Source organism: Erpetoichthys calabaricus, chromosome 12 (assembly GCF_900747795.2).
Source record: "Erpetoichthys calabaricus chromosome 12, fErpCal1.3, whole genome shotgun sequence".
Taxonomy (NCBI): domain Eukaryota; kingdom Metazoa; phylum Chordata; class Cladistia; order Polypteriformes; family Polypteridae; genus Erpetoichthys; species Erpetoichthys calabaricus.
Window position 1 is genome coordinate 120307715 of NC_041405.2, and position 24299 is coordinate 120332013.

General features: G+C 39.3%; 1 protein-coding gene across 4 annotated transcripts in view; it reads right to left on the bottom strand.

Moving 5' to 3' along the window:
* Positions 1-24299, bottom strand: part of mid2 (midline 2) — a 494772-nt gene that overhangs the window by 326381 nt on the left and 144092 nt on the right. Inside the window, exon 1 of one of the 4 annotated variants that reach the window (XM_028816073.2) lies at positions 3879-4326. The exons of 2 other annotated variants lie outside the window; for them this stretch is intronic. The gene's annotated coding sequence lies outside the window, so the exon portion shown is untranslated. Of the gene's footprint in view, positions 1-3521; positions 3804-3878; positions 4327-24299 lie in introns of those variants that run through there. One more of the 4 variants, XM_051935090.1, reaches the window with a different exon arrangement.

The window sequence follows — 24299 nt, forward strand, 5'->3', positions numbered from 1 at the left end:
AAGAAAGTTTACCACCTCTTGTAGGTAAGTGTTCAAATGCTCTGGCTACATGTAAGTCTTTCATTTACCGTTATTAAGGTATTTTTGTGATAAAGGAGGAAAAGTGAAATTAATACAGTCTCCAGAATAAAAATCACATGGGGATGCTTTAAAATCATCATGAGCTACAAAAGTTACAGATTTTGACTGTAAATCTTCATATTAAGACTGTGTTTCTTATATAATACAGTATACTCTATGGGAATAGCTTCAGCCATTTAAGAATCCAGATGTACAACTTTAAAAATGACAATGATAAATTGTATATTATTCATGTCATTTTGTTTTCTTGCGATTGAAATGTACAATAAATACAACTTAAAGGCACACATTCTATGCACCTAAATCACACATAAGCAGAGTTCATTTAGTTATTTCTCAGCCAGACACTCCTCCACATGACAGCCACATTAAGTTTTCCTTTATGACAAGCAGAGGAACTCAAGTCCATTTAAATTAGTAAGGGAGAAGACACAAGCCATGGTGCTTTAAGCCTCTGGAGGAAAAGGCAGAGAATTGCTCAATGAAAAAGGGCCCATTGATGGAGCTGGTGGGCCAACGCAGTAAATATAAGGAGTGAAGCATGATGTGAGAAGGATGCCTAAACTACAAAAAGTAATTGAAGGAAAATCCGGGAGTAACTGTTAACATCGGGGTACTACGGAACATCCACAAGCTGATTAACTTGCTAAGAAGAACACAACCTGAAACCTGCTGGATTCCAGTCCAGCTCCTTATCCATTAGAGCCCATGCATTAGCCATAAAAGTGTGTATATAATAATAAATAATAATAATAATAATAATACAAATGTCTCTGGGTGCTCAGAATTGGCAAAAACGGAATACATACAAAGACATAACAAAGCAACAGCATATCTCCATTGAACAATATGCAAAGCACTATAAAATCCAAGTCAAAGGCAAATGTTACAAACACAAGCTGTCAACGGTAGCTGAAAATGATGAGGCGACTATATTATGGGATATGCCAATACAAACTGATAAACAAATTGAGACTAACAGACCCAATATAGTAGTGACAGACAAAAAGAAGAGATCTTGTCTGCTCATCAACATGTCTGTCCCCACTGAAAGAAACACCTCCCTAAAAACTATAGAAAAACTCTCCAAATAAAAAGATCTAGAAATTGAAAGCAAGAAAATGTAGGATATGAAAAGTACAATAATACCAATGGTAATAGGTGTTCTTGGGCTGATCAAGAAAGGGATGGAAAACTACACCAACAAAAAACCTGGTGATATCAAAAGAGGTCCAAAAGATCAATCCTCCTTGGCACTGCTCATATACTTAGGAGGACTTTACCCATCGAGTGAACCATCACACCCTCATGGTAGCCCTAAGCTCAAGGAATGGACCCTGCTTCGTGAGTTAATAGAGCAGGACTTAATGGATAGATAGATAGATAGATAGATAGATAGATAGATAGATAGATAGATAGATAGATAGATAGATAGATAGATAGATAGATAGATAGATAGATAGATAGATAGATAGATAGATAGTTAAAGTGCTCCATTGAGTGGGGAGCCACTTCACCACCACTAATGTGTAGGGTACAACGGGATGATGTAACAGCATGGTCTTTGTACTGAGTGACAGACCAGAAAAAAAATAATGAATAGCTCTGCATAAAAATAATCCTTGGAGATTACTACTGATTTTTAAAAGCTGTAAAAATAAATAAATAAATAAAAGTAAATAGAGCACCTTTCACAATACTACATATCATATGCTCCTAGATGGAGAGCCGCCAGGAAGCACCCACATAAAACTTCACAGGACTTTTTTTTTTTAGTTGTAGTGGTTAAAGTGGTTTATCTGCAACCACAAGGTCGTAAATTCAACTTCTAATACTAGATCTGTATGTGAATTAATTGGAACAGGAGTTGCAAAAATATATGGTTTTCAAAAAGGTGCAAAAAAAGCTGTTATGCATAATAAAAAGGCAAGGAAAAAGCTGCTAATGAAGCAAACGTTTTAAATACGATTAAGGGAAGCCATGTTATAAAAATAACACTTGAGTTTGCCTACCGGATCATTTCAAAGCCTTGCTCAATAGAAGGATACATTGAAGGCTATTTATTTAAACTCTTAAAAGACATTCCTTACGCAAAAAGGAAAGAAGAAAACTTAAATGCTATAGAGAGGTTTATATTACCTTTACAAACCTCATAAGGATATTGTATCCTTCCTGAGAAAGCCTTTTCGGCTGAGTGCAGGAGCCACTATACAATTGTTAAAGAAATTTTCACAAAGGAATAGAAAAGACGAGGGCAAAACGCAGACAATGTTGGGTGCGCCGAGTTTGCACCACCATTCCCTGCCCCGACTTTCTAATAATGTGGTGTAAATGTGTGCTAGATTCTTTACTAAAAATAGGAGATAACGGCAAAGGGTGCGAAAATGTCACACTTTTCCACATGTTTGAAAAGTAAAGCTAAAAATAAAGATCCTAATATGCCGCTGTCTTAGAATGATTGTAACACTTAGCAGAGAGTGAAAGGGACGAGATAAAGTCGCGAGTCCTGGGCGCCGAGCCCGGCCACTTAGTGGGACAGTGACGGCGGGGTGTCCTAAGGGATTCGCTCGATCCCCAGTTTCAGAAGGTGTCTCAGAGGAGAACAGAAGGACTGCGATTACCGACGCTGCATGCAGAGTGTAACTTCAAAACCTTTAATCTCCGCTAGAGGATTCTAAAAGCGAATGATCTAATCTAGAGCAACACAGGGAAACACCTCAGACGAGGCGATACCTTCTGCCACTCTTCGCTACAAAGAGGACCGCCTCGCCAAATCATGCACAGGCACACAAGGCAGCCGCTGCAGCACCTTGGTGCCAATCGTTCAGTGCGACCAAGGATTTCTGATTGATTACAAATTCACTCTTTGATGACTGCATCATTATTTAAAGAATCATCACGGGCAATTTGCATGTCATTTCCCCGGTACAATTTGTGCGTGCGCTGACGGACTCTGTCGTCACATTCTTCTAATTGTAAAATAAATCAAATGAAAGTGCCGGCAGGCCAAGCGACTGCGAAAAGGGTCCAGAAATATCGGCACGTCTTTAACAGCAAGTACCTTGTATAGCAGACCGGCACTCGACCCCCTGTCCGTGGAGCGCATCAACCGGCATGCCCATGCAAGGATTACTTGCGAATCAAAATCGAGGCGCAACACTTTGATCGGAGCCTTAATTTGGCATCTATACTCAAATCAGGGCATAATAAATAGTATACAATTAACATTTTCAAATGCATACCCAGATGAATCGAATATTCACGTGCGATTGCTCCCATGCGATTTCTACTGTTATGCAAATACCCCCAAGGATTAACTAAAAAAATCCTTTCAGTGTCAATGAATAGGACACAACAACGGCAGGAACTTTACACATCTGGAGCGTCCGCAGCATGCGCGCATTTAATTCAAAGTACAACACTATAGAGCAGTCGCCTACCATGGTCTTTATCCAGCGCTGCATGGCCGATTCCCGGGAATAATTAGGAAAAACACTACTAACAAAAAGAAAGGCTCGGGACTCTGCGGGGTGCCAGTGTGTTCCACACCACCACCTCCAGGTGTCCAGGATCCACCAGTATGCGGCTTGCTGCGGGTGCTCTAGAGCCCGTGTCGGGTCACTGAAGCCCAGTGGTCTCGAGCCCCGCACTCTTTTCAGCTTCGCTCGCCACTTTTCTTTTGTGTTTACAGACACCAATGTTGACACTTCAAAAACGAGTCCGAAAACCCAAACAAGACACACGCGCGCGCACCCAGACGTGCACAGAAGAGGAGGGGTTGGTTTTCAGTTACCTACCAGCTTGTTACGCCGAACCTTCCATTCTTCTGTCATCTTGAAAATACGAAGAAATTAAGTCAAATATAAATGTGTGTATGTAAAAAAGAAGAGCATGAAGAAACCACACTAGTGCTGGAGTCCGTGCAGTGCGGCGAAATAGACGCTGACTGGCGATCTACCGGCTGGCGATGCAAAGCTCAGCAGCGCGGCGAGCATTGCTTAAGCGTGAATATGCAAGTTAGGAAAGGGAAAAGAGGACAGGGGAGGGGGCAGAGAGTGAGTGAGAGAGAGAGCGAGTGAGAGAGAGCGAGAGAGACAATTACAGGAAACTGACTCCGCCCACCTCTGCAAAGAGCAATGCGAAGCGGGCACACCGAGGGCAAGCCCTCTACCTTTGAAACGTAAATGCCAGACTGCCAGCCTCCGCTCACCAGCCCACTGTTACGAACTTAAACTCTCCGCCCTCTCAAAGCACACACGCACCTTCACCATTTCACTTTACTCTGCGAGTTATGGGAGTTGCGCCTTATCTGGGAAACGTCCCATTTAAAGAATTAGTAGTTCTTCGTGTGCCTTTCCAGTACATTACTACCTGCTTCCTATGGATGGACGGACGGACAGACAGACAGACTCCAATAAGTCGTGAAAAAGTGAAAACATCTGTTTAGAAAGGTTTAAATAAAAAAATAAAAACTGAAATCTCTCCTTTATGTAAGTATTCATGCTTATTGTTGTGGCACTCCAGATTGTGGTCAGCTGCATCCTGCTTGCTTTAAATATCCTTCAGATGTGTCAAGAACTTGACTGGAGCCCACCTGTGACCATCTGAATTGACTGGACATCATTTAGGATGGCACACCCCTGTGTATCTAAAGTTCCACAATTCATACTGCATGTCAGGACAAAAACCATGAAGTCCAAGCAGCTTTCTGTAGACTGCCACCATCAAACTGTAGCAAAGCGTAGATCAGAAGAAGGGTATATGACCATTTCTAAAGGACTTAGAGTTCCCAAGAGTTATATGATCTCAATAATTATGAAATGGAAGATGTTTGTGTTTGGAACCATGAGGAGTCTTGCTACAGATGGCTGTCCAGTCAAACAGAGTACTCGGGCAAGAAGGGCCTTCGTCAAGGAGGCAACCAAAAAATGGTCACTCTAACAGAGCTTCAAAAGTCTTCTGCTGAGAGTTGAAAATCTATGAGAAGGACGACCATCTCAGCAGCATTCCATCAATCAGGCAAATATGACAGCCGACTTGGAATTTGACAAATGACATTTAAATTATTCTTAGAACAAGATGTAAAAGATTAACTGGTCTGATGAGACAACAACTGAACTCTTTGGGCAAAGACCAGGCACAGCTCATCGCCTGTCTAATACCATCCCTACCGTGAAGCGTGGTGGTGGGAGCATCATGGTAGGGGGTGCTTTTCAGCAGCAATGACAGGGAGACTGATCAGAATTGAGGGAAGGATGATAGCAACCAAAAATAGAAATGGTCCTTGAAGAAAACCTAATCCAGAGTGAACCCAACCTCAGACTGGGGCAATATTTAATTTTTCAATGACAGTGGGCCAAAGTATACAGCCAAGACAACGCCTGAGTGGCTTTGGGACAAGTCTGACTGTCATTCAGTGGCCCAGCCAAAGTCCAGACTTAAACCCCATAAAAGATCTGGGGGGAGAACTGATGATGGCAGTGTTTACAAATACTTCCCATTCAAATCTAACAGAGTTTGGTAAGATCTTCCAAGAAGAATGGAATAATCTGCCCAAATTCAGGTGTGCAAAACTTATAGAGTTTCAATGCTGTAATACTTCTACAAATTACTGAATTAAGGGTCTGATTACTTATATAAATGAGAAATTTCAATTTGATTTTTAATAAATTTACAAACCTTTCTGAAAAAATGTTTTCATTTTGTCATTCTGGGATCTTGAGTGTAAATCAATGAGAAAAAATGTCAAATTTGTACATTTGAAAGGAAACGTACAAAACAAAAAAGTGTGCAGAAAGTGAAGGAGTCTTAATATGTTCTGAATCGATAGTACATTTGTCAGTGGTGTATGCTGCTTGCATTGGCTTTTAGACCCCAGTGCTCTAGTAGCTCTAAACTGCCTTTCACAATTGAAGTCATTGTTATATATTCCATATTAAACATTCATTTTGTTTCGGAATCGCTGGTGAAATGGTGAGCCTGAAGGAGAAATACGAAATGGAATAGCAAAGAACATTCTAAGGAAACCAGAAATAAAATTATAAAATGTGTATGCTGTGTGGCATAGTGGACTTTAAACCCCAAGTTTGTGGGTTCAAATGCTGCTACTGATGCTGCGTGACCACGAGCAAGCCACTTCACCTGCCTGTACTCCAACTGAGAAAACAAAAGAAATGGAACCAATTGTATGTTTTAAATGTAAGTTGCTTTGCATAAAGGTGTCAGCCAAATAATAAGTAATAATAAAATGAAAAAAAAAACAAAAAAACAGGAACATAATTACAGTATGCTAGTGTGTCTGGATTTCCCTTAGTGTGCTGTCTGCTCAATGGTGTAGAAATGGAAGCTGGCTAGAAAAGAATATGAAGACAAGAAGGAAACGTTTAGGTGAAGCCACCAGAAAGCTTCTTCCACATGTTTCCTTCTTATCTTCATCTTCATTTCTAGTCTACTTCCATTTCCATCACCACTAAAGACCCATAGCAATCACAAACAGTGAATTAAGGGTCCATCAGTTATACTATTCTGTATAATACTGGAATGCACTGGAAGGGTAGATAAATAGATGCTCTTCAGTTTTTAAGGTATCTGTTGACAAGTAACTAATTTGCTTTTTAAAAATTCTTTTTAGCGTGTGAGACTGTATAGAAAATAAGATACTGGAACAAGATGTATAAGTGCAGTTTGAAATTTGGTAAGACGGTTTTTAAAGGCTCTGAATGCTTTTGCAAGTCACTGTCAACCACTAGGTATCAGTTGGGTGGCTGGTTAAAAGTCTAATTCTGAAATGCTTTTTTCCCCTTTTCTAAGTAGTCGGGGGGTGTGCTTATTGGGAAAGATATCCGCATTTGTAAATCTATATATATTGTGCAATGTACTAAATTATCCATCCATCCATCCATTTTCCAACCCGCTGAATCCGAACACAGGGTCACGGGGCTCTGCTGGAGCCAATCCCAGCCAACACAGGGCACAAGGCAGGAACCAATCCCGGGCAGGGTGCCAACCCACCGCAGGACACACACAAACACATCCACACACCAAGCACACACTAGGGCCAATTTAGAATCGCCAATCCACCTAACCTGCATGTCTTTGGACTGTGGGAGGAAACCGGAGCGCCCGGAGGAAACCCACACAGACACGGGGAGAACATGCAAACTCCACGCAGGGAGGACCCGGGAAGCGAACCCAGGTCCCCAGGTCTCCCAACTGCGAGGCAGCAGCGCTACCCACTGCGCCACCGTGCCGCCCGTACTAAATTATTTTATCCAAATTAAATAATTAAACAACGTGAGATTTAAATTGACCCTCTCTGAGTAAGTATGGATGTATGATTTAGAGTTGGTTCTTCTGAATATAAACTCTGGCCCCTGAGGCCCGGAATAAACCGTGATTACATACAATACATTTAACAAATAATGTGATTAAAAAGAAACTATTGATAGCCAGAAAAGTCAAAGGCATTGGATAAGGAGGTAGATGCCCATAGAGATATGGATATTAGAAGTTATGTTGAAATGTAGTTCCAAGAAGTGAAAAGGCTGGGCTGGCAACCAGATGAAGGAATCATGCAAGTACAGTATTTATTAAGGTCTCTCCCTTTTGCAGCTTTTAACAATGTTTTCTCGGTACAAGCAAGCTACATTAGACTGAAATATGGCCTTTATTAGTTAACTAATAAAATGAGGAAACAATTAAAAAAAAAGCAGTAAAATTCAAACTTGCTCATCGACTGTGTATCTTCATATCAAGGTTGCAATTCCCACATATAGAAGTTCATTAACACAATCATCGATACTTGTCTTTTTTATATTAGGGGGCTTTGACCCCCTTCTTGCTTCGCTCGCCAACCCCCCGGCCAGCGCTATGCACTAGCCACTTCACGGCACTGCTGCTTGCGTATGGGGAAGCGGATTGTTATTTTAATGGGAATTGTTACATATGCATAATAGACCTAACTATTTTACATTACAATGAGTAATTAACTATAGTAAAAATGTTAAAATATAAGAAATTGAAAGACAATTATGTTTCATGTTACATTAGTGGTATTCATTGCGTTATATGTTTTCATTCTGTTTGGCTTTGAAATTGACACACAAATACTTTTTAAACTTACACTTTTACTGTAGAACTTCAGTAAAAACAATATTTGGAATTAACTTTTTGCCAATATCGCTTTGAATTTTGATTCCGTGTTTGGACTTACATCGTGACAATGCAACGTATAACTGCCCGTGAGTGAATATCGTTTTTTTCTCTCTAATAAATGAACCCACTTTTTCGAATGTTCGTCTCTGTGATTTATTAATTGTCATAGGAAAAGCTATTCTAACAGGAAACTGTAAACGTTTTAATACGAATACATATCAAGATCCCCTTTGGTATTTAATGTTATCCACGTAAGATATACTACACTACCTTTCTTGTCGTCTGTTAAAATTTTACACGTCAGAATCGTTTGACCAATTTTCAATACAACTAATCTTGTCCAAGGGCAGCACGGTGGCGCAGTGGTAGCACTGCTGCCTCACAGTTAGGATACCCAGGTTCGCTTCCCGGGTCCTCCCTGCATGGAGTTTGCATGTTCTCCCTGTGTCTGCATGGGTTTCCTCCGGGTGCTCTGGTTTCCTCCCACAGACATGCAGGTTAGGTGCATTGGTGGTCCTAAATTGTCCCTAGTGTGTGCTTGGTGTGTGGGTGTGTGTGTCCCCTGCTGTGGGCTGACGCCCTGCCCGGGAATTTGTTCCTGGCTTGCGCCCTGTGCTGGCTGGGATTGGCTCGAGCAGACCCCCGTGACCCTGTTTTAGGATATAGCGGGTTAGGAAATGACTGACTGACTAATCTTGTCCTATTGCATAGCCCATCACTCATACATATATTATGCAATAACATTGCAATACATCCTTTTATCAACAGTAATTTTTGCTGGTGGAAGACCGGACGGTGTTAACGGTTGTAGATATTTTACGGGATATTGTAAGTTGATGTTTTCATCTTCCACAACATCACCACGAACTGTTTCATCATAGTCTATTGATACACATGTAACCAATTTGCCATGTAACCGATCAAAAATTTTTGTGTTAATTCGTTTAACTTTTAACACTTCATGATAAAATTCTTCAATAAGATTCGGACATAAGAAATCTTCTTTTATTGGGAACTTAAAGTGAGGAAAACGTAAAAACATATAAGAGCTGAGCGCGCAAGAACTGTGTCTGACAAAAGCATTCACACAAATGAGAGGTGAGAGGACCGTGGCCGTGGGCCGTTAACCATAAATGGTTGAGAGGAGGGTGCGACCTCCTCTACCAACCTGAAAAAATCTCTTGACAATAGTTTTGTCCATCTCAAGATTTTCTTTTATAATAGAGAGATTTAATTTTGGAATCTTCATGATATAAGAGTATTCTAGGAACATCTACTATAAGGTCTGCTATTCTGCATGACCCACAAATTATTTTTATTCCCATGGAGTTCCCAGGCCTCCTTTTTCAATCATCTGAAGTCTTGTGTGCCACTAATCTTGTCTTGCCATCATAGTAATACATTAGGTAGGGTTAGGTAGACAGTTGTAAAAGCAAACAACAATAAACTTTTATAAAATAGTTCTGAAATGCTCTACCATTAAGAATATAACTGGAAAAGTTATTAAGCTCATCAAATAAACAAAAGCAATTCTAATGCTGGGCACATTGTAAAGTGCTGTTTAGTCGAATTTGCCCTTTCTTTCACTTGAATGCTTTGCTTCATTTAAAATATCAAGATATGTATAATTAGACATACAAATCTGTGGTTTTATTTAACTCCTGAAATGCTAAATTAAAAAAATAAAATTCACAAAGAAAGCTGACTATACCCCCTCTACCTAACTGAATGAATCCAAGCGTGTTTCGCATGCAGATTGAGCCACGGCTGTATTACCACGGAAGCACGGCAGGTTATTTTGCGGAGATGTCTCATTCCGACATTACATTATAATGTGCAGGGTGTAAAGAAGTCGCTTCAATATGTGAGTTTAATGACAACGTATAATTCAATTTCTGCTGACAATATTAATTGTCCTTTATACGATAGGGTGAGGCTGCAACGATTTGCCATAATTAAGAAATGTGAAACTCATGCCTGAATACGTTTAAATTTAGTACCTGACCAAACAGCTTCTGAAAGCCATTTTTAAAATACTTCTGAATAGTAAATTGAATTCAGTGCTGCATTTAAGTATTTAAGCAAATTATAAGCCAGACAGACTGTATTTAATAGAATTCCATATTAGGGTGAGTCTGTAAAAATGACTACATTTCACATTTTGTTTACTGAAAGAACTAAGGAGACAGAAAAGTATTTTTGATAGAGAAATATACAGTGAATTTTTTGCTATGAAAGTTAGTATGTTTATAGTACAACTAGAAAGTGTGAGATAGCTCTGCCAGCATGGAGTGCAAAAACAAATACAGAATATAAGTGAAAACATGCTGTGAAAGGAAAATAAAGGCTGAAATGACATTTCAACAGAAGAAACACTTCAAAACAACTAGGGAGAGAAAACAAGCTGTTATGTAATACCATCAGTCTAGTCGGCCTTTAATGTTGCCAAATATTCCATCAATTTGTCCATTTAGTGAACTTACTTGACCCACTTGTAAGGTCACAGAAAGGCAGAACCCATCTTGGCCACACCACACATCCCTGGCATAAGTAATCAGTACAATTACTTTGGACAAATCTACAATGAAGGTAATTCATCTATTTGCTGACCCAATTGAATGACAGCTTGTATGACTAATAACAGGCTAACAACAGTCATGAACAGAGGACCTGGACCCTCACGTGTAGCCACACTTATTAAATAGGCAGCTATTTAGGTAATTTAATCAGTCTAATTGTATTGCTTTGGTGGGGGCTTGGGGACAGAAGCTGGACTCCCAAAGGAAAACTCACGTATCTGAATGATGAAAGTGCAATTTATAAGAGCAACACATGGGGCAATTCAGGGCAGAATCCATGTTGGGACATAAGGACTATAAACTCAAGGTAGCCACCAATAAACACTGCAATGTGTCCATAACCTTTTAGTTTGACCTTTAATTTATAAATAATTAAACTAATAAAACATGTTAAGATACAATACCTGTAGAAAGCTCATAATCCTGTGAATTCAGCTTCTGTATATTCCCTCAAGAAGAATTTGACCATAAAAAGGGTTTATCTTGACTAGTTCAGCCCTGGAATCCCCTGGGTAAATCTCAAACTAGTGCTGGCAGAGGGCAGATGCTGCCATGAAAAGCCGTGCAAGGTTTACAAAAGCCCTGGCACCATAAGATGCTCACTGATCATTACAAATGTCCAAGAATCTTTTACTGGCAGAGTATCAAGAATGATTAAGCATAATAGCTGACAAAAATCTATAAAGGGACAATGAAGAAAGATGCTAATTTGTATATCCATCTGGGATTTTTACATGCAGTCTGTGAGATGCAGTATGTCCATAGATTTTTGTTTCCTGATTTGTTCTCAGTCACTTCATGGAGTAACTAAAGATAAGTAAGTGAGTCGGCCGCATGCTTGGACTCTAAATTAAGGAGCTTGATCAATATGCACCCAAAATGGCTAACCTAGTGCAATATTATTTATGTTAGTAACTGCTTGGAAGTTAATTAGGTTAATAATATTTAACTTTGAAGGTCTGAAAAAGGGTACAATTAGAAAGGGACAGATAAGGATCACTTCTGAGCTCTGATGTAGCACTAATCCTAAAAGGAGCTTACAAAAATACTTGGGAACTGTTGTGCCTTTTATTTGCCTGTGTTATGAGCGTGGGAGTACCTTAGCATAAAGCCCTAAAAACTGTAGCAACCCCCACCAACCTATAAGAGGAAGGGTTTGTCAAACCTTGACTTGTATAACACAGGAGAAACAAAGAATCCTTATAAATAAAAATATCTATTAAAAAGGTGTTCTGAAAAAAGTAAGCTTAGATAAACACAACAGGCACAGAAGGTGTTGAGTAAAATAGGCAATCCAATAGCAAACAAGTCCCAATACAAAATCCGAAACAATGGTCAAAATTAGAGGAAAAAGTTCACAGAACCCAGGAATCCACACAATAATCACAATAATAACTCACCAGAACTCACAAACAGCACTAAGCACATTCAATGAACCGCAAGGGACTGCTTGTTTCTTCAGTCTTTATATGGCTGAGGGCAGGCCCATGATGGAGATGGACTGGAGGCCTCACCTCTTGGGGAACCAATCACAAAATACAAAGAACATAACAGAATAAGCAGAGACAAGTGAAAAACTCACAAAGCTAATTAAAAAGCACAGAAAAATGCAAATGAATATGAAAAGTAACACTGTTAACCAAAACAAGAGAATCAAAAATGAACAAAAAGACCTCAAAAGTAATTTGAACACCAGCCAGAACCTTGGATGAAATATAACAGCCTGCAAGTACTCAGCATAAAGGAGGTCATCTTTACTGTTAAAATGGCGAGACAAAAAAATAAACAAAACATTCTGCCTAATTTTGAGTTAAAAATTTTACAAAAATACAGATTGCTAGTTTGAGGTTTTTGCCTTTCAGTATGTAGCAACAGATATCTGAGTCTTTTTTTCTAAGTCAAACTACTAACACCCTTGGCACCCTTGATTTACTGAGGTGTATTTTCTAGCTCCGCGAGAAGCTGCTGATAAGCTCAAATCTTTATTTTTTTGGCTCAGAAACATGAGTACAGTACGGGTGTTTCTGAGACTTCTCTTTGCACATTTTACCTTTTTATTTGTATTTGTCTGACTTGAATAATTTCTTATAGATGTCGCCTTGAAGCTGTAGCAATTGTCAAAAACCTGAAAGGAAGCATTTTTAATTAGTTTCTTTTCTGAACACAGTCGAGCTGAACAGTTTTAAGTCACACCTGTCAGGTTTAGTACATGTACATTTATATTTAGAGCTTTATCGGTGGATGCAGTTTTGCTCTTGTCTCTTTGCCTCTGTTACTGAATAAAAATAACCAGCTGAGATATATCACTTCATCTTAGTTTACAGTTTTTTTGTACGGTGTGTGCCAGGCCTCATATTTTAAGACTTAAATAATGCCAGCACTATACAGTATGTTACAAACTGGCTGATTTCTCTGTGAAAAGCTGTCCTGACAGTCCTTCTGATGCAGATACTTCAGGCTACTTACAATGTGCTTTGAGTATTAGGAAGAGAATATGTAGATATGAAAAATAAAAAAAGGAAAAAGGGGCATGGGCTTGGCAAGGGACAAGCTTAGGTTCTTAAAGGGGTCACAGTAATCTGCACACTAGGATGGGTACACATGAGCTACCAGAAGGCAGTAGGCCCTGGAATTCAATTTGCATGTTCCATTTGTGGACACAACAAGCTGGACCTGCTCTATTCAAAAGCTAATGCCTTTAAATGGAAACCTGTAGTACAACTGAGCAAATCTAACCATCTTACTGCTTACAAACCCGTGGTCGATAGCAACAGCTGTCTTATTCAATCCAGATGTTTTTATGTGTGGGTGTTCTTGAACTTCTGTGTAAGCATTCCATCAAAATTTGCACTATGCATAATTGTATGTGACAAAAAAATGGATTAGATAGATAGATAGATAGATAGATAGATAGATAGATAGATAGATAGATAGATAGATAGATAGATAGATAGATAGATAGATAGATAGATAGATAGATAGATAGATAGATAGATAGATAGATAGATAGATATTCACCAGCCATTTAATTAAGTACACCTTGCTAGTACCGGGTTGGGCCTTCTTTTGCCATCAGAACTTCTATAATTCTTTGTGGCATAGATTCAACAAGGTTGTGGAAACATTCCTTAGGGATTTTTGGTGAATATTGACGTGATAGAATCACATAGCTGTTGCACATCCAGGATGCAAATCTCCTATTCCACCACATTCCAAAGGTGCTGCATTGGATTGAGATCTTGTGACTGTGGAGATGATTTGAGTAAACTCATTGTCATGTTCAAGAAAGTAGTTTGAGAAGATTTCAGCTTTGTGACATGGTGTGTTATTCTGCTGGAAATAGCCATCAGAAGATGGGTACACTGTGGTCATTAAGGATGGACATGGTCAGCAATAATACTCCAGTAGGCTGTGGCATTCAAATGATGTTCAATTGGTACTAAGGGGCCCAAAGTGTTCCAAGACAATATTACCCACACCTTTACACCACCAGCAGCAGCCTGAACCATTGATACAAGGCAGGATGGATCCATGCTTTCATGTTGTTGATGTAAAATTCTACCATCCAAATGTCGCAGCAGAAATTGAGACTGATCAGACCAGGTAATGTTTTTCCAGTCTTCTATTGTCCAATTATGGTGAGACCAATGCGAATTGTAGCCTTCTGTTCTTAGCTGAGAGAATTGGAACCTGGTGTGGTCTCCTGCTGCTGTAAGCCCATCTGCTTCAAGGTTTGCTGTGCTGTGCATTCAGAGATGCTCTTCTGCATATCTCAATTTTAACGAGAGGTTATTTGAGTTACTGTTGCCTTTCTATCAGCTCAAAGCAGTCTGCCCATTCTCCTCTGACCTCTGGCATCAACTAGGCATTTTCATCTAGACATCCACCGCTCACTGGATATTCTTCCTTCCTTCCTTGCTGGAACTTCAGCAGGTCATCTTGACAATGCCTAAATGCACTGAGTTGCTGTCATGTGATTGGCTGATTAGATACAATATTTGCATTAACAAACAGTTGAAAAGGTGTACCTAATCAAGTGGCTAGAGAGTGTATATACACACAAACTATGGTCTGAACACTTATCTTCTGAACATTAATTACATCTCCAGATACAGCACACCTACAGTACTACAGATACAGATAGTAGTTATGTAGAATTTGGCCTCTATATGAGAGTGAGGTGTCTGAAATGCAGTGTTTTCAGAGTCCCCATAGGGAACTGTCGGGCAGTTCTGCTGTTTTAAAGTGCTATTTCTTGACCCAGGAAGTGACTATGGAATCTGCCCTAGACATAACCTCATAGTGGGGTTCTAATCTGAAATTGGAAGATGGAGTGATACTGCTGATGGAGAGAGATACCAAGAAAGCCTTTAATGGTTGATTAACTTAGGTAAGAATGCTGGGAGTCTGTCTGTTCCTTACATAGAGGAAAAATATTTGCATAAGCAGGCCAAATGGGGCTGCAGGGGTTGCTTTGCCTTTTTAATTAATATCTCTTTTATGTTTTTTCCTTTGCATGTCCTTCTTTTTTACTTTGAGAATAAAATAACTAAACTGTTCAAAAACTGAGATTAATTTAATTGGCACTCCTTCATCTATAATTAAAAGAGTTATCAGGTATTACCCACCACTTAAGCACTTAACATTAGAGTTTTTTTGACAATCAGCTGAAAGTTAAGGCGCATTAAAAAATACTAAAATTTCCTTTTATCACCTTCACAATATTGCAAGACTTGGGCCATTTCTATTACGCCTGTTGATGAAAGTCTTAAACTCACTTTTCCACCATTAGATTAGACTATAGTAATGCATGCCTCACTACCTGCAAAATCCCTTAAAAAAGCATCATAATGTGCAAAACTGTGCTCCCGATGTCATTACTCAGACCTCACTGTTTCGTCACATTACCCCCGTACTGTCACAGCTACACTTGCTCCCGGTTTAAATACATGTTACCTTAAAAATTCATATACTTGAATAGAAAACAGTCCACAACACAGTCCCTCAGCCTCTGTAATGCTGCCTCTGCTCTCCTGGCTTCTTCACTCGGCAGCAGCCCTTCTGCCAAATTAGACCCATGAGGGAAAAAACTTAAACCTGCAGTGCCTCTCAGCTATGGAATGTTCTGCACATCCCGGGTCTGAGCTGCTACTTAAACCCCATCTTTTCACACTATATTTTAAGGAGGCCAACATTTTGGAGATCTGCTTCTCATTTTTATTCTGATTATATCTGCATTATTTCATGTTATATGTTTTATTGTTATTATTGTTGTTTGGGTGAATGTTTAATTCTGATTGTAGAAAATTGTCTTTATTTTGTCAACTACTGCTGAATTACACAATTTTATATTTTGTTTTCTTTCTTGATGACTTTGTAGCTCTTTAGATTTGAGAAAACCTCTCTATATATAAATGATTAATGGGATTTATTTCTCTTGAAATTGCATAATTCAATAAAAACCTGAGAATTCTTCATATTTACAAGTAATTTTACCAGTGTAGCAAATCCTCTTTATATGTCATACTGAACAGAGAAGAGTAAGCACTTTATTAATGTGTTGTAAGTGTTATTAAACTGGAAGAAGCCTCTGTTAAGGTCTTGCTACTTTACGATATACGAGGGATGTCCAAAACGTTTCCACAATGTTTTTTAAGTCTATTTATTATTATAGTCACCTTCATTTGTGATGCAATTTTCCCAGCGTCATACCAACTTTTTAATGCTCAATTACTACTCCTAACGCCTTCACCGTTTCCAACAAAAATATAAAAATGCGGAAACTTTTTGAACGTTCCTCGTATAAGTAATAGATGTATGTGACAATGCTGGTTCCACTCCATGCTACCATCTTCCTTCTGGGAGCTCTTGAACCCGACACCGTCGGTAATGTCACTGATGAGCTAGGCAGTGAGGCACAATGAAGCAAGGGGATGGTGTAAAAAGTGCAAAGGTGCTTTTATTAAATCAGCAAACAAAAAATAAAGTGTCCAAATTAAATAAAGTGCAGTGTATCAAAATATACGTAATTAAATAAATAATCTATAAAAACAGAGGTGAAATCGTGGAGGTTAAAATCCATTAGAAAAAAAAAACCTTTTAAAAACAGCGAGGTTAAAACAATGGCTGGAAGCTGTCCGTTTAAACAAATCAGCCCGGTGCCTTTCTCCTACTGGTGACTTCCCTGCTTCTCCCGTCCAGGCTATGCACCAGGGGAGCCACCCTACCTGCAGCTGACCTTCATTCTACCTTCATCTGCTTGCCAGGCATTTGTTTGCCTCACCGATCCTGGGCTCCGATGGGCCTCACTAAACTGCGACTTGGGCTCCCCAGTGACCAGGGTGCTCACGCTGGAGCTTTCACATGCCAAGTCCCGATTCCCGCTACCTTCTTGGCTTACGCGGTGAGCCATCCTTTCTTCTGGTCACTCCCACTTTTCATAAAATGCTCAGTGGGAGCGACCACAATTGACTGTGCCAGCCAAACACCCAGGCTCACTGCTCAGCTGCCCTCGAGCCTGCGCTTGCTCGTTCTCGCTCTCTTGCACCAGCTTTCCTCTTCCTGCTTCCTGCCTTCTTCTCCTGCAACCTCCGTTCATTCATAAAAGATATGTTAATATTTTTTGATTCAATTATTATTATTACTAAAAATCTTTGTGATGTGCCATATTTTGGAATGACAGTGACATAGCAACCTGACAGACACACTTATTCTTTTATTAATGTGGATTATTATTATTATTATTGTTGTGCTTGATAACTTTTTGAGATCAATTGCTAACTTTATTGCAGTTTGAAATGATCCTAGGATGGCATTACTTTGAGTAAATGTACGCTTATGTGCGCAATGTAGAGTCTAAGTCTTCCTTGTGGATATCCAGTGATGCTCAGTGGTGCCCCTAAAGCAAAGTGAAAACCCTAGTGACAAATGTACCAAACAGAATGCTAAGCACTCCATGATTTTATGTTTGTCTCCTTCAGTTGCCCTAATGTCAGTGACTGGAGTTATTAGATGTAGAAAGAGCCCCCAAAAACACTAGATATTCAGCATTTCTTACATTTTGTTCATCACAATTTTTGAATATCTCACCTCCTCAAAATATTAATAAGAATATAAAAAACTCTTCTTTTGCCAGATTTACGAATGGCTACCTAGGAACATACACTATTTGAAAAAGATGTTTTCTCTTCAGTGTTGCACCCATCATTCAGAGAGCCAGTGATCCATTTTTGATCGAATGAGAGAAGAGACAAAGCAAACTACATTGATAGAATGAGGGCAAGACTTCAGCTGACAGGAGGCATTCTGAATATAAAAGGCAGCGTTTCTGTTAAAGCGGCGACAGTGGCGACAAGCTTGATGTTTGGAATCACTGCGTTATAAAGCCACAATCACCTGCAGTAATGGGAAACACTAGAACGATTAGGAGACACATCATTATGATTTTATGATCGCTGCAGAAAAATAGCCATATGTTCATTCAAAAGCAAATACTATACCATATGTTAGTCTAAACATGTGCAGTAAGACACCTAGCAGAAATGGTGTCACATAGGACGCATTCCAAAATGCAGATTTATATCAAACGCTGCATGTAAATCTACAGGGAAATGAGATAAATTTACAGCATACAAATGAAACACTTAGGCACAATATTGCTAGTATTGTTTAATGATGACAGATTAAATCTCTGATTATTTTCATAAAAACTGTTTGCAGTCGAGTTTGAAAGCTCTTTGACTTTTTATACTCTATATAAAGGTGAAGATCTCACACTATAAGCACTTGACTTGTATTTTTCCAGCCTAGACCTGCTCTCTAGGCCTGTGCTGAAAGAATGATGTGGCCAAAGATTCTTCCACGAACAAGCCCACATTTTATCAGAATGTAAAGTGAATCTGTTGAATCTTTTTTTAATTGATGCTTTCACTAGAATGTAATGTTTAATATTTTAGGAATGCTTTACCTTAAGTTGATGTTCTGTCTTAGCAATGAAGAAGAAGTGGGGTACACACCTACTGGACAATGGGTGACGAGTCTTCATGTTTAAATCTATGATAGCGACAAACTACAGTATGTCAAGGGTGTTGACATTTTCTTCAGTGCGTACAGTACACAGACCCCCGTGACCCTGTGTTAGGATATAGCAGGTTGGATAATGGATGGATGGATACAGTACAGTAAGCTTCTAGAAGGACTCTCCTGTGGTCCTGCCTTTTGAAAAGAGGCAGTCAGTGAATATGGAGCATAATAAAGAGAAGCCTTGAAGAAATACTTCTCCTTGGAAGTGGAAGGACATTACCCAACTATTCCAGATTTGGGGTTTATAGAGCCACCTCAAGGTACAAATGAGACAGCCTGGAATATGGAGACAAGGATGACAGATCTCTGGGACCCTCAAATCTATGTAAACATGCTGGAGGGATTTGGATTGTGGTAATTTGCTACAGTTTTGCTGCTCCTTTAGTGTAGGAACTTTCTGATGTGCTTTGAATCATTTTTTAATCACTCAGTGTGAAAATTTTTAACTTTTGAAAAAAAAAACAAAACAATTCAGACAATACAATGTTTGTGGCCATGATGGTGTTGCCAGTAATGTGATGTGGTAACCAGGCAGTGGTTTCAGGCATGGTATCTCAATAATTGTTTGAGTTACAAATCTAGTACACATAAGAAAATGAGAAAATACAAGGCTGAGGAATTTCACAAAAAAGGAAGGAAAACAAAACTGAGTTTAAAGTTCTGCCAGACTGAATCCCGACTGTTATTTATAAAATAATTCACAGCTACAGGTCTGTTGATAAGTAAACACTCTTGTGTTGTGCCATTCAAGTTTGACCATTTCTTCAACTTTTTTGTAACCTGCCGAAAAGGCACAACACTCTGACCAGCAATAAAAAACGAAGGAAAGACCTCAGGATGAAGAAGAGTGCATTTAATAAGAATGTGCAATTGCAATTGGACTTAAATGGCCTGGAAGTCATCTCACTACAACATTATTTGGGAGCTACAGCCACAACATAAATTACACCTATGGCAAAAGAATCCCACAGCCCACCATCACTGTATTACTGGGGAGAATCCTTGCAACTACCAATGTTTTATACACCAGTGCCAGCTTATATTTGAACTTTAGCTCAGGAGTTTTGGCACAGAGAGTATAAAGGTGGCATTTGTTATCTTGTCATTGGCACAAAAGGTTACATGGGATGGCTGACTGCTGGTAATGATGTGCATCACCACTGCTGCAAAATCCTAAAAGCTTCCTCCAGGAATTTAGGGAAATTTATTGATTCCTCAAAATATGGTGGCCACACTTTGACTTCTTACCTTAAGGCAGAGCTCCTAGCTGATTGGCGGTCACCTTCAAGACTCTGTAAACCATTGTGGGGTGGAATGACACAATAAATACATGCCCTGTGTATTTACTAGGCCCAAGAGGCTGCTATAAGGTTTTTAGCTTTTTTATTATGTATTAAATTATATTACTTTTGAAAATATCCTCAATTGACTCCCATGCCCAGTGTGTTTTGATTTTTTCCCCCTTACATTTTAATTAATATCTTCCATTTTTACAGCTTTGGTTGTTTGTGTCTGTAAAGAATTAATATCATCACCTTCATAAACATCACTAGTTTATCGGTGGTTTTCTGGGTTTACCCAAGTTAGCCAGTTACTCCCCATTGTACACCTGATATGAGCCATCCACAACATAAAACACTAATTTTGAAGGCAACTGCCCAGTCGGGACTCACCCTACATCAAACTATCCAAAAAATGAATAACATGTAACCATATACAGGGTGAGCCAAAATGAAGTACCACATTTCTCAAAGTCATTGCGCAAGGTAGAGGAAGCCGAGTGGTTGGGTTGGGGGTCCTTTGATAAGCGATCCCTTATAGTTTTCAGTTGGCAACAGGCCTTGGTCCTGTCAAAGCATTCTTCAAAAACAATGAATCCATCATCACTACGCAACACGCCTTCCAGAGACACTTCAGCATTCCTCCTAATGATGACGTCCCAAATCAGAAAACAATTCTTCAGTGGGTGGCTAAATTTAGACAGATGGGTACAACATTGAACACAGAATCTCCAGGCCATCCTTGGACTGCATACACCTGAAAACATCAAAACTGTTAGCGTATCAATTTTGCAGTCTTGTAGACGTTCAGCGCACAAACATGCTTCTGCCTTAGGCATTTCCAACACGTCTTTGAGGAGCATTTTGCATGAGGACCTTAATTTTCATCCATACAAAATGATGGTAGAGCAGGAACTAATTGAGAGAGACTGGGAGAGCCGTAAGGAGTTCTGCGTGAACATTCTGCAAACCGTTCATTGAGATGCCATCATCATGTGCAGTGACAAAGCACAATTCCATTTGAATGGTTGTGTAAATAAGAAAAACTTTTGCTGTTGGGCTGAAACCAACCCTGGTGAACTTCATCAGAGACCCCTGCACAGTGAGCGTGTTACAGTTTGGTGCGCCGTTGCAGAATTTGGCATTGTAGGCCTTTACTTTTTTTGAGGAGGAGGGTGCAACTTTTTATAGCCCCAAACTGGAAGAAATTTATAAGGTGGATGCCCTGTTTCAACAGGGTGGAGCAACATCTCATATGGTACGGAGATCCATGTAAGTTTTATGGGAGATGTTTCTGAGGAAGCTGATCTCCCCACGCGGTGATGTTGGGTGGCCTTCATGTTCGCCTGATCCATGTGACTTGTTCTTGTGGGGATCTCTCAAGTTGAAGGTATACACACACCAACCTCAAAACCTTGAAGCCCTCAAGGACGCTATTCAATACGAAATCGCTGCTATACCCCTTGAAATGGCTGAAGGAGTCATGCAAGTGTTCAGAAATCATCTTGATGAGTGTATTGCTAATGATGGCCACCACCTTGAAGACATCATTTTTAAAACACAGTGAAAAAAATCTATTTTGTATACTCCTTCTTGTGTTATAATGAAATTTATTTTATCTTGTAACATTTCGTAGAATAAACATTTGAAATGTGGTACTTCTTTTTGGCGCAACCTGTACATTTGATTTGAAATAAAATGTGTTTATGGGAGTTGCTGGGGTCACAAAATAAAATTTGAACTACAACCTTCTGATTTAAAAGCCACATTCTTAATCTTTAGTCCATATTGTCTGTCACCTGGTGGATGTATTACATGAAAGCAGCTTTCTGTAAAGTTCTAAATGTTACTATCTTAAGTATAACTTCATGAGTAAATTCATAGTATGAAGTCATGATAAGGCCATTCTTCAAAAAACTATTAAGATATTAAAATAACAGGTATAACTGCATCCCCATCTGCCAAACAAAAAGTGTCCCAGATGTGAGTTTGAGGCTGTACTTACTAGAATATCCCTTGAACCCTTGTTCGAGACGCCAGACACCAGATAAAAGTCCAATATGACTTTATTTTATCAATAAATAGTGCACAAAGCACCCTACACTCCACAATACTCATATAAATAAACAATAATCAATCACTAATCAATCCTCCACTCCCAGACGTGTTGCCACCCTTCCACCCAGCTCAGCTCGACGTCTGGGATTTCCCATAGTCCTTTTATAGTCCTTGACCCCGAAGTGTTTCTCTCTGTCCATGTGATTGTTAACACTTCCGGGTCAGATAAAAACTCCTTTTCTTCAACCCGGAAGTGAGTCATTCGATCTGTCGCCGTGACTAATACGCACTTCCGGGTTATAGGTGAAACAAAAGTCTCTGGGCCTTCCTGCAGCGTCCCCTGGAGGTTCCCATGGTATCCAGCAGGGCTGTGATGAAAAACTCCATTGTCCATGATGCCCTGCTGGAACTCGGGGCACCTCTATGTTGCAGGCAGGGCTCCACCTGGTGGCTTGGGGGTATTGGCCGAGATGAACAGCCGGCCATATTCCACAGCAAATAATCATCGAGCTGTCATCAATAAATCATTCAGTCAGTTTTTATTTCTTACTAGCTGAAATACTAGCAGAGTATAAGTGTATAGTAGAATGGGCTATGGAAAGAAAGCAAAGGTTTATGTGTTTTTTTAAAATGGTGACCCTGTTGTTACTGCTAGCTGTCCCATCTATCCTCCACACTGCTTGTCTATTAATGTCTCTGGTCTTGTAAGTTGAAAATTTGTTCATTTTGGGTCTGACTGGATTCCAGAATTGCAGTAACTCCTTGCTGGGTTGTAACCATGAATGCTGTCATATCTGACTTGTCCTCTTAGCTCAAGGCAGACAGCTTATAATGCTTAAATTTTGAAGAAAAGCCAACAAAGTAGGAGCTTTGATTTTCCTTTATGTTGCTCTGCACATCCATTTTGCATCAACCCTCACCCAACACGACCCTGCAAAAATACACAGTACTCTGCTTTGATATTACAGTAGATAGAAACTGCACACGACATTGCCTGGGTAGCTCTGGTCATTTTGTCTGCTAGTTTGGCTCCAGTCTGTTTGAATGTTTCACTTCTTCTGAGCCAGCAGGTGGCACTGGTTTGCCAACTGTACCAAATGGAAAACAAACACTGGGAAACCCAGGGATAACATTTTGGGCTCCAAAGTAGTCTATATGATCCTAGAGAGCAACTTTGCAAAATTTGGTCCAGATTGGTCAAAGGGTGTAGAATTGTATAGGAAGACAGACAAATGCATATGATGAGATATCATGTCATCCATATAGAAATAAAAGTAAAAGAGAGAATTTATTGGACATTGCATTGTTAAAGAAGGCATTGTACTTGAATAACTATTGTAAAGAACAGTGAAAATTGACTCTTTTCTGTACAAAACCTTGGAGATTATAATCAAAAAAAAACCTCACAGATTATGTATATGAGCACAGCACCCAGCAGGGATTTAGGAGGGTCAAATCTTGTTAAACAAACTTTACAGGCAACACCGTTTGTGAACAAAAGCAAGGCATACAATACAGTTTAGTTAGACTTAATAAAAGCTATCGATACGGAAGTTTAATCCTGAAGCTTAAAGCCAAAGGTGTAAGCAGTATCAGACTAAATTGAATTGTAAGCTGATTAAAGGGCAGTAAACAGAGAGTACAGATAAGATGAAAACACTCAGCCTGGGGTGTTCTCATTTACTGAGAAGTGCTCGGCTCTATTAGGATGTGTGCTCTTTCTAATTTATATCAACCTGCAGAGTCATAGAGAATATGAAAGTGTGAAATCCACAAATGAATTCAGAAAAGAGTTGGGAGCAAATATAGTAATGCTAAAATAAAGGGACAAAACGTGACAATGCTAGGAGAATGTATTTAATTTTAGAAATTAGCACAGCACATGTGTACAACCGTATTTCATATGTAGTAAACAGTCAATGAACTATTTGAACATTTTGAAAAGGGTTTTGGTGATTATGTTGATGTGATATTCACATTCTCTAAGCTATTAAAAAATCCATATTAAGTATATTCTATAGAATGTAAAATATAATTCATGAAGAAGAACACTGAAAGAGTTCTG